General features: G+C 36.3%; 1 protein-coding gene across 34 annotated transcripts in view; it reads left to right on the forward strand.

Annotated features, from left to right (window-relative positions):
- The window catches only part of PTPRD (protein tyrosine phosphatase receptor type D), a 2,222,827-nt gene that overhangs the window by 1,648,391 nt on the left and 558,050 nt on the right, over positions 1–16,386 (forward strand). The gene's annotated exons all lie outside the window — the stretch shown is intronic.

Consider the following 16,386-nt stretch of genomic DNA (forward strand, 5'->3'; position numbering starts at 1 on the left):
TCTGTCAAAAATAAATAAACATAAAAAATATTTTAAAAAATAATTTTTAAAAAAATACAGAATTTATGGGGTTTCTGGGTGACTCAGTTGGTTAGCCATCCGACTTCAGCTCAGGTCACGCTCTCACAGCTTGTGAGTTCAAGCCCCGTACCTAGCTCTGTGCTGACAGCTCAGAGCCTAGAGCCTGCTTCACATTCTGTGTCTCCTTCTCTCTCTGCCTCTCCCCCAATCATACTCTGTCTCTCTCTCTCAACAATAAATAAACAATAAAAAAAATAAAAAAAAATACAGAATTTATCATGCCCATGTTGTATTCATTGCATTTTAAAAATATACACCATGTGACTCTCTAAAATTCAGACGTAAAGATTTGGTTACATTTATCTACACATATGAAAATAAAATATAAGCCTAAACTATCCACACTTAAGACTAAAGTTAGAAAACTTAAACTTTGGTATTCCAATGAGACTGGACCAGACTAATACCTATTCTTACATTCTTACATTTGATAATGCATGGTATACATTAGCAACACAGACTTGATTTGTTTCCTCCGAGTGATTGTGAATAAATCCATTGGGCAACCCACCTGCACAGTATGGGCTATATCTTCTGTGACAAGACCAATTATTCTAGACCATCCCAGGGAAGAAGAAAGATACACTTATTCTTTATTCTCTGAAGAGTGCTCATAGTTCTCTATTTTTTTTTTGAACATTCAAAGGAAACAGTACATATGGAGGGCCATAATACATACTGAAAGAATAATATTTCTGAGGGCAAATAAAGAGTACCCAGGAGAGAAAGTCCAAGGGAAAGGCCAATTGCATACATATCTATGAAAACAGGAACAGAAATGCAAACTGTGGCCAAATTAAAATCACCACTAAATTCTTTACTTTGGAACTGCTTGATTTGTTTCAGTCATAAACATTGGATTGATTTGCATGTTACATTAAGTTATTTAACTTCATCTTGACTTTGGGCCACCCAATCAGAAATCACTGGTAAGAATGACCATGGAGATAGACAATGTTTTATTTCAATTTTCCATACTCATAATTCTAATCTTTCATGTCACTTAAATATGTAAGAGTTTTTCTTCTAACCCTGGTCTTATTTTCTTATAGACTTGCCAAGTTTCAAGTTTTCATCTTCAGCCAATTTTAATGTGTGTACACACCAAAAATGTCCAAACATGCTCATTTCAGTGGGGGAAAATGTGTGTGTGTATTTATGTACCAGAAAAAATTTAGTTGAGTTGATTTTTACCTCAACTTTGTGGAAATATAAATTGTAAGTGTACAGTCAAACATGGGAGTTTCCCTAGAAGTGCAATTATCCTTAAGGAAAAATGTCAACAAATCACAGTAATACATGATCACTTGTATTTTTTACAAATTAACATGACCAATCAAATGTTTTAATGCTTAGCCTTTTATTGCATCCAAATTTGGAAAATAAGCAGTGACAAAATTGGAAATTTTAATGTGGATAATGTATTAAATAATAGCATCATGTCCATGTTAAATTTCCTGAGTTTTATAATTTTACTCTGGTTATATGAAAGAATGTCATAGTCTTATGCAATACATACTGAATTATTGAAAGATGAAATGTCATGATGACTGCAACTAACTCACGAATGATTCAGAAGGAAGGAGAGAAAACATGACAAAATAAATGTGGTAAAATATCCATAATTGGTGAAAAAACGTGAATGTTCATTGTTGTAATTTTGTAGGCTTGAATTTTTTTCAAAATAAAAAAGTTGGAGGAAAATATAATAATTGAAACAATGTTACAGACATAAATAGACAAGTTTATGCTGTTGCTTTAAGGATTTATCACTATAAACTGCCTTCAATTACAATTATTTTCTTAAGAGGAGGGGCAGAAATACATAAATAATTGAAATATAAAACAAGTCTTAGGTCAAATATAAATCTCAGGAACTTTACCTGTGACATATTGCTTTAGAGAGTAGTCATTTAAATAGTAATTAAATTTCAAAAGTTTCTTTTTATTTTATTATTTTAATAATGTATAGTTTTATTTATTTTTAAATATAATTTATTGCCAAATTGGCTTGCATACAACACCCAGCGCTGATCCCAACAAGTGCCCTCCTGAATGCCCATCACCCACTTTCCCCTCTCCCCCACCCCCCATCAACCCTCAGTTTGTTTTCTGAGTTTCTTATGGTTTGCCTCCTTCCCTCTCTGTTTGTGACTCTTTCCCCTTCCCTTCCCCCACGGTCTTCTGTTAAGTTTCTCAAGATCCACATATGAGTGAAACCATAATACATCTGTCTTTCTCTGTCTGACTATTTCACTCAGCATAATACCCTCCAGTCCCATCCATATTGCTACAAATGGCATGATTTTATTCTTTCTCATTGCCAAGTAGTATTCCATTGTATATATAAACCATATCTTCTTTATCCATTCATCAGTTGATGGACATTTAGGCTCTTTCCATAATTTGGCTGTTGTTGAGAGTGCTGCTATAAACATTGGGGTACGTGTGCCCCTATGAATCAACACTCCCGTAATCCTTGTGTAAATTCCTAGCAGTGCTATTGCTGGGTCATAGGTAGTTCTATTTTTAATTTTTTGAGGAACCTCCATACTGTTTTCCACAGCGGCGGCACCAGTTTGCACTCCCACCAACAGTGCAAGAGGGTTCCCCTTTCTCCACATCCTCTCCAGCATCTATAGTTGCCTGATTTGTTCATTGTAGCCACTCTGACTAGTGTGAGGTTATATCTCAGTGTGGTTTTGATTTGTATTCCCCTGATGATGAGTGACGTTGAGCATTGTTTCATGGTTCTGTTGGCCATCAGGATGTCTTCTTAGGAAAAGTATCTATTCATGTCTTCTGCCCATTTCTTCACTAGATTATTTGTTTTTCAGGTGTGGAGCTTGGTGAGTTCTTTTTTTTTTTTTAATTTTTTTTTCAAAGTTTTTTATTTATTTTTGGGACAGAGAGAGACAGAGCATGAACGGGGGAGGGGCAGAGAGAGAGGGAGACACAGAATCGGAAACAGGCTCCAGGCTCTGAGCCATCAGCCCAGAGCCTGACGCGGGGCTCGAACTCACGGACCGCGAGATCGTGACCTGGCTGAAGTCGGACGCTTAACCGACTGCGCCACCCAGGCGCCCCAAGTTCTTTAGAGATTTTGGATACTAGCCCTTTATCCAATATGTCATTTGCAAATATATTTTCTCATTCCATTGGTTGTCTTTTAGTTTTGTTGATTGTTTTCTTTGCAGTGCAGAAGCTTTTTATCTTGATGAGGTCCCAATAGTTCATTTTTGCTTTAAATCCCCTTTGCCTTTGAAGATGTGTCAAGTAAGAAATTGCCTCAGCTGAGGTCAAAGAGGTTGTTGCCCGCTTTCTTCTCTAGTGTTTTGATGGTTTCCTATCTTACACTTAGGTCTTTCATCCATTTTGAGTTTATTCTTGTATATGTTTATTCTTGTGTATGGACTAGTTTCATTCTTCTACATGTTGCTGTCCAGTTTTCCCAGTACCATTTGCTAAAGACACTGTCTTTTTTCCATTGGACATTCTTTCCTGCTTTGTCAAAGATTAGTTGGCCATATATTTGTGGGTCCAATTCTGGGTTCTCTATTTTATTCCATTGGTCTATGTGTCTCTTTTTGTGCCCAAACCATACTGTTTTGATGATTACAGCTTTGTAGTAGAGGTTAAAGTCTGGGATTGTGATGCCTCCCGCTTTGTTTTTTTTCTTCAATATTACTTTGGCTATTCGGGGTCTTTTGTGGTTCCACACAAATTTTAGGATTGTTTGTTCTAGCTTTGACAAGAATGCCAGTGCAATTTTGATTGGGATTGCATTGAATGTGTAGATTGCTGTGGGTAGTATTGACATTTTAACAATATTTATTCTTCCAATCCATGAGCATGGAATGTTTTTCCATTTCTTCGTGTTTTCTTCAATTTCTTTCATAAGCTTTCTATAGTTTTCAGCATATAGTCTTTCACATGTTTGGTTAGGTTTATTCCTAGGTGTTTTATGGTTCTTGGTGCAATTGTAAATGGGATCAGTTTCTTTGTCTTTCTGTTGCTTCATTATTGGTGTATAAAAATGCAACTTATTTCTGTACATTGATTTTCTATCCTGAAACTTTGCTGAATTCATGTATCAGTTCTAGGAGTCTTTTGCTGGAGTCTTTGAGTTTTCCATGTAGAGTATCATGTAGTCTGCAAAAAGTGAAAGTTTAACTTCTTCTTTGCCAATTTTGATGCCTTATATTTCATTTTATTGTCTGATTGCTGATGCTAGGACTTCCAACACTATGTTAAACTACAATGGTGAGAGTGGAAATCCCTGTCGTGTTCCTGATCTCAGGGAAAGCTCTAAGTTTCTCCCCATTGAAGATGATATTAACTGTGGGGTTTTCATATATAGTTTTTATGATGTTTAAGTATGTTCCTTCTATCCCAACTTTCCTGAGGGTTTTTATTAAGAAATCATGCTGCATTTTGTCAAATGCTTTTTCTGCATCTATTGACAGGATCATATGGTTCTTACGCTTTCTTTTATTAATGTGATGTATCACATTGATTGATTTGAAAATACTGAACCAGCCTTACAGCCCAGGAATGAATCCCACTTGATCATGGTGAATACTTATTTTTATATGTTGTTGAATTCGATTTGCCAGTATCTTGTTGAGAATTTTTGCATCCATGTTCATTAAGGATATTAGCCTGTAGTTCTCCTTTTTGTGTAGTCTCTGTCTAGTTTAGGAATCAAAGTAATGCTGGCCTTGAAGAATGTTGGAAGTTTTCCTTCCATTTCAATTTTTTGAAACAGCTTGAGAAGGATAGGTATTAACTCTGCTTTAAATGTCTGGTAGAATTCCCCAGGGAAGCCATCTGGTCCAGGACTCTTATTTGTTGGGAGATTTTGATAACCGATTCAATATCTTTGCTAGTTATGGGTATGTTCAAATTTTCTATTTCTTCCCATTTGAGTTTTGGTAGTGTGTGGGTGTTTTAGGAATTTGTCCATTTCTTCCAGGTTATCCAGTTTGTTGGCATATAATTTTTCATAGTATTCTCTGATAATTGCTTGTATATCTGAGGGATTGGTTGTAATAATTCCATTTTCATTCATGATTTTGTCTATTTGGGTCCTCTCTCTTTTCTTTTTGAGAAGTCTGGCTAGGAGTTTATCAGTTTTGTTTATTTTTTCAAAAAGCCAGCTCTTAGATTCATTGATCTGCTCTACTGTTTTGTTCTTTTTTTTTTTTTTTGATTCTTTTTTTTTTTTTAACGTTTATTTATGTTTGGGACAGAGAGAGACAGAGCATGAACGGGGGAGGGGCAGAGAGAGAGGGAGACACAGAATCGGAAGCAGGCTCCAGGCTCCGAGCCATCAGCCCAGAGCCCAACGCGGGGCTCGAACTCATGGACCACCAGATCGTGACCTGAGCTGAAGTCAGACACTTAACCGACTGAGCCACCCAGGTGCCCTTGATTCTTTATTGTTTATTTCTGCTCTGATCTTTATTACTTCTCTTCTTTTGCTGGGCTTGGGCTTTCTTTGCTGTTCTGCTTCTGTTTCCTTTGGGTGTGCTGTTAGATTTTGTATTTGGGATTTTTCTTGTTTCTTGAGATACACCTGGATTGCAATGTATTTTCCTCTCTGGACTTCCTTTGCTGCCTCCCAAAAGGTTTGGATTGTTGTGTTTTTATTTTCATTTGTTTCCATATATTTTTAAATTTCTTCTTTAATTGCCTGATTGACCCATTTGTTCTTTAGTAGCATGAAGGATATTCTTTAACCTCCATGCATTTGGAGGTTTTCCAAACGTTTCCCTGTGGTTAATTTCAAGTTTCATAGCATTATAATCTGAAAGTGTGAATGGTATGATCTCAATTCTTTTATATTTATTGAGGGCTGTTTTGTGACCCAGTGTGTGATCTATCTTGGAGAATGTTCCACATGCACTCCAGAAGAATATATATTCTGTTGCTTTAAGATGAAAATTTCTAAATATATCTGTCAAGTGCATCTGGTCCAGTGTATCATTCAGGGCCACTCTTTCTGTATTGATTTTCTGTCTAGATGATCTGTCCGTTGTTGTAAGTGTAGTGTTAAAGTCCCCTACAATTATCACATTCTTACCAATAAGATTGCTTATGTTTGAAATTTCACCAAGTTTTTAAAGACACAGAATTTTAAAAGTATCAGCTAGGTTTACTGATAAGTAAACTAAGCTTGAAGAAGATAATTATTCACTCTGATTTATTAATATGTAGCATTGAACTATTTTTTGCTTGTTTTTACTTTAAAAGAAGGTTATAAAATAGTCTTCAATGTTTGGGGATGCTTAATACTAGAACTGTTATTTTTACTCCAACATTCATGCTTAATGTTATTGGGAATTTGTTGTGAAACTACAGGTTTGAAGACATTGAAGTGATTTATATAGTACAAATACACATCCCTTCCAGGAGAATGTATAACTTGGAAAAATAATCACTTAATGACTGCTAATACTTAAAGAAAATGAATAGATTAATGAATAACCAAAGTTGGCTGCATACTTTTTCTACCAATAATGGATCTTTTCCTTGTACATGTTTCTGATGTTAACTAGAAGTCAGTTGCCCATTACAATAGAATGTGATTAGGTTTTGGAATCAGACTCCTAAAACACTCATTAACTCTGTGACCTTAGGCAAATTTTGTCATGGATGTGGTTTCATGGATTTGGTGAGACTGGTTCATTATTTGACTTCCCATTTTTCAAGACAGAACAAGATGAGATTTTGATCATCATTCTAAATTTAAACTTTTTCAATTACTTCCCCCCAAAATGTGAAGCAAGTGATAAAAAATTAGTAAAATATCAAACATTTTCATTAAAACTCTAACCTTCTGAAAAATCTTGATAGAGGCAGAAATTACACTTGCCTTTAAATGGGTTTTTAAATCACACTATACTGCGTGTTATATACACAGATACAAAGTCTTGTTTCTCCTTCTTCCTAGAAGTTTATGATCTATGGCATATTTCTCAAACTTTAAAGTACATGCAAATCACCAAGTGTCTTGTTTAAAATGCAGGTTATGGTTTAATAGAACTGGGATGGGGCATGAGGCTCTGAATTTTTAACAATCTCCCAAGTCACAGTGAAGTTACTGGACCACCAGTAACTTTTGCTTTCAAATTGGTCCATAGTTTGAAAAGCAAAGGAGTCTCACACATGCCAGTGCCGCACACAAGCACACTCCTAGAAACTTTGGTGGAAGGCTAAGTGATGTTAAAATTAATAAATAATATATGAATAAATACATACATGATATGTAATAATATAATGTTTATTAATTAACAACCGAATGGAGAATGTGTGTGTTTGTGCAGAGAAGCACTAAATCTGAAACTGTTATTTTTCAAGAAGGAAAATAGGGATTCAGAGAATTTAATGGACTTACTCAAATATGAAACCATAGAACTGGTACTGAGGCCCAGTTTAGTTACTGCCTCCAACTTTAGTTTCTGGAAGGACTTTCTAATCTTTACACCCATGAAAACCAGCAGTATGACATTTTTTTTTTAATACGAAATTTATTGTTGAATTTGTTTCCATACAACACCCAAAAAGTAAAAGGATGATAAAATCAGATCAAAAAGAGTAATGAGATGTATAATGAGAAGGTGTCTGCATATCTGTGATGATGAATAATATGAAGTAGTTACAAAGTCATTCCAAGTACCTTGTTTTCTGGTTTAAATTGTGCAAGTGTGGCCCATTGATTAGGAGTGACCAGAGAGGTGAGGGAAAGAGTGTGGTTCTGGGAATCAGGATGCCTAAGTTCCAGTGTCAGTTCCCCCACTGTTCCTTCCAGGAGCTTGGACAGATTATTTAAATTTCTTGAAGCATTTTGTCTTTGTTTTTCATCTGTAAATTGAAGATAAGAATCATGGCTGTACTTACCCCATGCTGTTGTTGTGAAGCAACTGATGTAGAACAAACATGTGAAATTAACAATGCTCTACAAGTGTATCATTGTGTAAACCATTATTATTAACAAGTATACTGACCTTTCCACTATCACCATTGAGGAAAGGGAATTTTGAGATAAACTTGTCTGTCTTTTCTGAAGTTACTTGTTTCTCTTTTGGAAGCTTTTCCCAGCCAGTTTACGTGGGTCCCTGAGTTCTGGTTCTTAACTACCAGAGACAATTGAATGGATTCAGGAAATACAAATGTTGCTTCTGACTCATGGTATACAATGGTCTCTAACCAGAACATGTGCAGAGCTATTGAGTTCCAGTGAAGCCATCAAGATCACCAAACGCTTCTCTTTGGCTTCTCTCTTCCTGTTCCCCCTTTTTCTCTTTCTCAGCATCTGCTCTAATTCCCCCATTTATGTGTCTCCTCAGGTTTTCCATTTCCTATCATACTTCTCAATCCCCTTTTCCAAGCTGATAGTGCCTGCTGATATCAACACCATTAATTGTCACTTATCTGTACTTATATCAACAGCACATTTTTTTAATTTAAAAAATAAAAATCAGAGTTAGAATGAACTACACAAAACTGTCAGTTTCAGCTTCCATGGTCAAAAGTTGAAGTTCAATCAATATAGTTATTAAAAACCATTGCTGAAATCATATGCTGAGCTGAGCATTTGTTTTACAATTAAACCCTATTCAGTGATGGATTCTTTGAGACTCTATCCCCCATATTGTCATTCAGTACTGATTTGGTTTATTACCTACAAACATGATTGTCATTTCTTAACATTTTGAAAATTCTGTAGGAATTCCTTGTAGCCACATACTATGCTATTGTTACCATGTCAGTCTATTTAATTCTATTGGTATCATCACAACTGGAAATTGGTGGAACACCACCACTCAGGGTCAAACTCCAACCAAACAGTGACCTGTACCAAGGGCTGATTATTCTGAAAGTAGTAATAGTATGACTCTCAAAATAAGCAGCTTGAGCCACTCAGTTTATAACATGAAATTTATGTTTGCTTTTTATTAGACTAAAAAGTACACTTTTAAAGTTATTATTACACTGTCTTCAGATAGGCAATTAGGAATCTTGAAAATTCTAAGCAAAATCCAAAATGTTCTTTTGCTGTTCTTTTGAAAGTCAGTATCTCCTTTACTGTGCACATTTTAAAGATATGAAAACCTGTTACCATCTATAAGAATACATTTTTGATACATTATAAGAGATATTTTATTATCTTTTAATAATGGGTGTTCTCCACGCTAATACCCTTGAACCTAATTATTTTGCTTAAATGACATTCTTAACAAACTACTTACATAGCACTGTCACATAAGTCACTCTCTGTACTAGAGGTAAAAAAATGGTGAATAGAATAGTCCCTTTCCATACTTAGTCATGGTTTGATACCCATCTACATTTACCAAAGAGCTTTGTGAAACACTTCAAAAAGAAATAAAAATGTACTCAAAAAAAAAGATGTGCTCAACCATGTTTGCAATAATTTGGATTTGTTTATCACGAAGTTTCATGTTTCCAAATCTTTTGTTTGCTCCCGTTCTAAAACCTTTAGCAAACATTTATTGCTCTTTAAGTGTCTAGATTTTAACACAATGAACTTTTCCCATTTTACAGTCTAAGGCACCATGCTGGCTGCCAAGCCCTCACCCACAAGGACACCTAAAGCATGTACACACTAGCATCTGGGCGAGATTTTGCAGTCCCCATGGTGACACATCACAAATGCTAGTAAAAGGAGAAACGCTCACTTTTGTGGGTTCCAAGCATCTACTCCAGTCTAAACACAGGCTGTTTCCTTTAAACCACCCTCAACAACCTTCCCACAACTGCTTCTGGCCATGAAATTACCATCACTTGCAGGATGGAGAGAGCAAAAATGGAAACAATCTGTTTTGCAAGCACTTTTCCAGCAAATTTCTGCTTTGAGACCTTAATGCTACCATCCTGTGATTAGCTACAGTTGCTGTCTGTCCACACTCAGAAGTGGGGGATGCGCTGATCTATCTTTGAACGACAGCAACACTGCAGAAACCCAATCCCATCCCTTGACTTGTGCCACTGTTTGAATTAAAGTTTGAGAGCACGGTCAAGTTTTAAATTACAGAAACACAGAGCCCATTATGTTCAACTTACTTTCCTTCAAGAAGGTCTGTTACCTTAAAGTGTTGTAAGTTAAAAGAGAGAAACACCATTCAAGGGACTCGGGTTCAGAATGATAATTATGGCCCTCTTGGATTAGACCGCTTCGAAGCATATGTCAGATGACTTTATAAGCCCTACTCAGCAGATAAACAATCTTTCCATCTTACCTAGTTCTCTATTATCTCTGTACTGGACAGCAACAGCTTTAAAGAAAGAGAGAAAAAAGTGACTTGACACAGAAGTTTATGGAAGGAGACATCTGATAGGTGGGTCACTGATGCAGATAATCCAAAACAATGAATTTTCACAAAGTGAAATTAAATGTTCTGTTTATATTACATTATTGCCAGTTTTCCTTTTTAGACATTATATTTTCCTTTTTTTTCAATGAGTTGATTGAAACATGAAAAGTTGTCTTCTTATATATAAAACAAATGCATCTTGTTAAATAGTAAAATCCAGCACTTTATTTCCCCTACTTAATATGACCTTTCACAGATTGCTTGTCTATCTGATATGCGTGGTTTTCTACATTCTGTATCATCATGCCAGAGTTAACAATAACTGAACAATATATGTTATCAGCGGGGGAAAAAGTAAGCTCGTTGTTTCTGAGAACTGGAAAAAAAAATACATCAAGATCTTATCCTTACTCAAGTCCGATGGATTATTCAATTAGTTTAAAGTATATGATGCAGGGAGGTGTCTGGGTGGCTCAGTCAGTTAAGCGTCTGACTCTTGGTTTTGGCTCAGGCCATGATCTAAAGGTTCCTGAGTTCCAACCCCCTGTTGGGCTCTGCACTGTTAGTGTGAAGTCTGCTTGGGATCTCTCTCCCCTCTCTCTCTGCCCCTCCCCATCCTTTCCCTCTCAAAAATAAATAAACATTAAAAAAAAAAAAAAAGCATGTGAGGAGAACCTGAGTGGATCTCTCAGTTAATCCTCCGACTTCGGTTCAGGTCATGATCTCAGGGTTTGTGAGTTTGAACCCTGCGTTGGGCTCTGTGCTGACAGCTTCCACCCTGCTTCAGATTCTGTCTCCCTCCCCCACTTGTGCTGTCTCTTCTTTCAAAACTAAATAAATATTTTAAAAATTTAAAAAGGCATGTGATGCAGAAAATATAAATCTCACCCAACCTCTGTTTTTATTTTTTATTTAGGTTTTTTAATACCATTTTATATGTATACAATGCAATGCAACATGTTTATTAACTGTATTCATTATTTTGTCATTTTTCAACTCATTTCATATTCAATTCATATACAATGGAGTTATGTAGTATCATCTTCATTTTATAAATAATTGTCAAGAAAAGAGCCAGAATTGCCAGGCTACCTGTGATGGGGGTCAGTCTGCATTAGGTTTTCGTCCCTGAATCCTGTCTTTCAACTTCCTCTTGCCTCATTTCTTTGCTTCCAAGTACATTTTTGGTGTCATTTTAAAAGTGAAAAACAAACTCCCTTTCCTTCAGGAGTTTATAATTCAACGGAGAGGCAACACGTCCTTTTATAAGAGAGAACACGAGTTAAAGTGAATAATGTGATATAAATCATGCATAAAAGTTGAAGGCTTGAGGAGTAAGCCTGACAACAGACAAGTAGAGAGAGCTTCCTGAAAACAGTGGATCTAGTTCAGGGAAGTGAGAAATGGATGTAGATGAATGCGGAAGAGAGTTTTGATGACCATGATTCAGCCAATGAATCAGATGAGGTGTCGTGGATGTTGACCACAAGCTTGATCACAATCAGCCTTAAATTAAATAGCGCTTTACATTTGACAAAGTACTCTGGCCTACATGATCTCATTCGCTTTTCACCGGGATTGTATGATACACGTTGACGGTAGGGGTGTCACATATCCTCACGTGGCGAATAACAGATTTGAGGCCAGAGAAGCTTGGCCAAGCTCGAACTTTACACACAGAAAGTGATAAGGCTTGAATCAAGCATTGGGCCAGCCAGCGGGGCATTCTCTCCAGCACACTCTCTCAGGTCGCCAGCCTCTCTCCCACGTTCTCTGAGGAAGCTCTTCCATTCTCAGCCACGTCCCTCCTCAGACTCCCACAGAAGAGTGTTCAGCTAGATTTTGAGCTCTGGGTCCACCCTGAGGTGTGCCTCGCTAAAACAATTCCTTTCTATGTTGTTTCACCGGTATGCAATACCCCGTGGGCAAGGACCCCTTTGAGGATGCCAGGAATCTCTCGGGCCAGTCCACAATCTTTGGTATGTTTTTTTGTGTCTGCTTTTCCAGCAGACACCACTGGTGCATGGCAGCTGTCCACAGAGCTTCCCTTCATGTTTCAAACCTCAGAAGTCCTTCCCGATCCCTTCAGTCGGCCTGTTTTCTCCCATCTAAAGCCAGCCCGCTCAGACCATACGTTCAAGAAATTCTAAGAAAAAACTCTCTCTTTTGAACCTCTCAAACGCTTACAGTCTTTTCACTCATTTACCTGTTAGTCTTCGAGTAGCTTGAGAAGAACATTTGTATCTAAAATCTTTTATATTCTCCACAGCAGGAGGTCAAGAATGTTTAACCAATATTTGTTAATTGGTGGATTGGGGTCTGTGTTTCTACTTCAGCAAAATGAAACAGTATGGTTATACTGCGTGATAATAATAAAATAAATAAAATTTAATAAATTAATAAATTTAATAAATAAATTTATAAATAAATAAATAAACTTAATAAAATAATAAACTTAAATAAAAATGACTATCAGCAAATGTGATTTATTTTCATGCATTTAATAGGATTTTATATATATTAACGGTTCTCTTACTTAAGACCTTTTATTTTGTTTTTATCTTTTTAGAGAGTGTCATTGTTTAATTCATTGTAATTAATTATACAAGATTGGAGCTAACCTGATTTGATCTCAGAACAACTATGCCTACTAGCTCTTTGTTTTCACCAAGTTGATTAGAATGATCGGTTTCGTTTTGGGTAAAAATTCCAACTCTATAATGTAGATTCTAAAGAAACTAAAGAAGATGTCTTATGTGCCTGTGGAAAGCTTTAGCACTGTACAGATTAATTGTACCCTTTCATAATCTTTCAGGGGGTTACATATACACAGTCCACTTGAATTATGAAATTAAGCCTAAAATGATTCAGGTCACACAGACTATGGGGTGATATTATCTTAAGATCACCTACTCCTTCTTCTTCATTAATCTATTGCTAAAGCAAATAGTTTTATTACCTTTTGCCCCAGCATTTCTTCATGGTGATAACTAGTTCCAAAATTTTTACTGGAGTTAGATATTAGATTATGATTCTTTATAATGAAATTTCATTCATCACTGAGCCATTGTTAAATTTCTAGTGTTCCAGGTGCTATTTTAGGATTGGATAAAATTTCTGCCGTCGATATTAGTTTCAGCAAATGAACAAACCACAAGTCTGTACTCTTCTACTCTATTATTTTAAGCTTAATGTTATTAGAAGCTATTGTGCTTGGAGACCAAGGCAATCATGTACCACAACCAATTCGGAAGGCAATAGGAAATTGAGAAAGTAGTTTAATAAACAGATGCTTCCTTTGCTTTTTTAAAGAAAATCATATTCATTTGAGCAGCTTTTTCCATATAATACAATCTGCATGCTTAAAAGGCAATCATTTCACCCAGTTTATTCCCTTAAATGAAATCACAACTGCTCATAGATGTATTCTGCCTCGCCCCATGTCCTCGCTCACTCTGATGTGTGGATTTGGACTGAAAAGAGACAGAATGAAATTCCACAAGTGCTTAGGATTTAGAAGAGAGCAACTGGAGTTTTAAATAGCTCTCCTGATTTTTTAAAACGATTTTTACAAGAGCAAACTATAGGGGGCAGCAGATATTAACAGGCTCTCAGGATCATTCTGAATTTAGAAATTAACAAATGCTGGGGTGCTCAACCTCTCTCTGATGGAAATGCCCACCTGTAACCTGAAACGTTTCATTTTCTCATTTCTTTTGTTTCAAGATACACAAAAGTTAAATGTGGAAGGCTTTTCCCCACCCATCTTTACAGAGTAGCTAAAGCCCAGAGGCATCCCTCCCATTTCTACAGTGTTCTTTGTCTTCTTTAAATTCTGCAATTAAGTGCAATGTGCTGAAGTGACATGGATTAAATGCCTGGGGATAATCTGAGCATTAAAGTGAGGGCAGTGGCACAAGAACTGCACAGAGAGGGTAAGCTTTGTGCTAGAAGGGACACTGTGTCCTCTCTCTATTTTATTTACTCAGAGAGAGTTGACTACTATTGGATCTTCCTGAAACATATCCCACACTCTTTGAGGGTTTCGTTATCTGAGAGACAGTTTACAAATACTTGATGTATTTAAAATCAAACACACTGTAACTGAATTCCCCACCCACCAAAAAAAAAAAAAATTCAGTGTTTTTCATAAGGTCAGAGAAAGTGAATGCATATTACCCATCAATAGTGTTGAACCTGACGTATTCTTTTATTTTGAAGACCAAAGAGGGTGAATGACAGACCCTTTTAGACAGGCTTTCATCTTACCCTGGTGCAGCTTAAAAAATAATATCTAATAGGGCTGCCTGGGTGCCTCAGTCAGTTAAGTGATGGACTCTTGGTTTTGGGTCAGGTCATGATCTCATGGTTCATGAGTTCGAGCCCCATGTCAGGCTCTGCCCGAACAGCTTAGATCCCGCTTGGAATTCTCTCTCCCTCTCTCTCTTGCCCCTCACCTGTACGCTGTCTGTCTTTCTCTCTCTCTTCCTCTCTCAAAATAAATAAACAAACATTAAAAAATAATACCTCTTAAAGACTTGGTATAGTCTATTCACCCTTTTATGAGAAAATTGGAAAAGCAGAGAAGGAAGCATTTCTCATTCTTTCATCTACCTCAAAAGCAATGTTTTAAAATATCAGCAGCTACTGGAAAGCTTGCAAAGTTCCTTCACTGTGGATAAATACAATTACTAACATAGAGTAAGGGAACTGTGCAAAACTTAAAGGCAGAAGCTGGATAAGTTTCCAAAATAAAAAGAGAACATGCATACATGCAAGAAGACGCCACTGCAGTGGAATGACAGGTGCAGAGAGCGGACTGCTGTTTTGGTTTTGCTGTCTGCCCATCTTCTGTGATCTCCGAGCCTCAGATTCCTTGTTTTCTATCACTGCCAACTCGTGCCTTCCCTTATCTTTAATTCTTAATTTAAGTTGGCTCCTGGGTTTCTTTTTTTTTTTTTTAATGAAATATTACAAATAAACAGCAAGGCACAGGAAATGTATAATCATCTATGAACCCATCAACTCAGAATAAATAAATAATTTTTCCCCTCTGTTGAATACCATTGTTACACTTTTTATTGCAGTATGGCATGCATTCAGAAAAGTAAACATTTAGCAAGTGTGCAGTTAAATGACTTTTAATAAACATAAAACTGAAAACACTTCTATTAACAGAACCCAGATCAAGAAAGAAGACATTGCTAGCACAATAGAAGACATGTTCTGTGCACCTTCATAATCTCTACCCTTTGCATAAATGTATTATCCTAATTCCTATCAGGATACATTGGCTTTGATTTTTTTTTGTTGTTGTGTTTGTTTGTTTTTATATAAACTGTACAGTACGCACTCTTTACTGTCTGGTTCCACTTGTTCAGCCTCATATTTGTGACATTCATCCATATAGTTGCTTGTAGTTATACATGGCTTATTCTCATTGCTTCATTGTTGTGTGCATTTTTCCCAAATTATTCACAAAACTTAATGTTAGAGATAGTAAGAGTGAGCTGTGTATCCTGTCAATTATTTTTTACTTATTCCACATATGTAAATGTATCCATTTATACATACCAATCTATAACTTGCTCTCTTCCCTCAATATTATGCTACAGATAATGTTTCCACTTTGATACATACATACTTAGTTCATTTTAACTTCTGGATGGTGGCTCACCAAATATGACACATTTAAAAATGTGTATTCAATTGATGACCACCTAGATAATATTCTTCTTGTACCAGTGCATAGTGCATACCTGGAAGTATAACCTGGTCAGACAATGTGCACCCTTTACCTTTACTCCTAGTGCCAAATTGCTCTCATACCAGGTGTAGCAGAAAGCTATATGAGCCCCCTTTGCTCTTCACAAGTCAACACTTAGAAGTATCAGATTTCTATTTGTTTGCTTGTGGCTTGTTGGTTTTTGCAAATTTGTTGGGTAGAATGATATGTCCTGGTCAT

Source organism: Neofelis nebulosa, chromosome 12, assembly GCF_028018385.1.
Source record: "Neofelis nebulosa isolate mNeoNeb1 chromosome 12, mNeoNeb1.pri, whole genome shotgun sequence".
In the NCBI taxonomy this organism is placed as follows: Eukaryota; Metazoa; Chordata; class Mammalia; order Carnivora; family Felidae; genus Neofelis; species Neofelis nebulosa.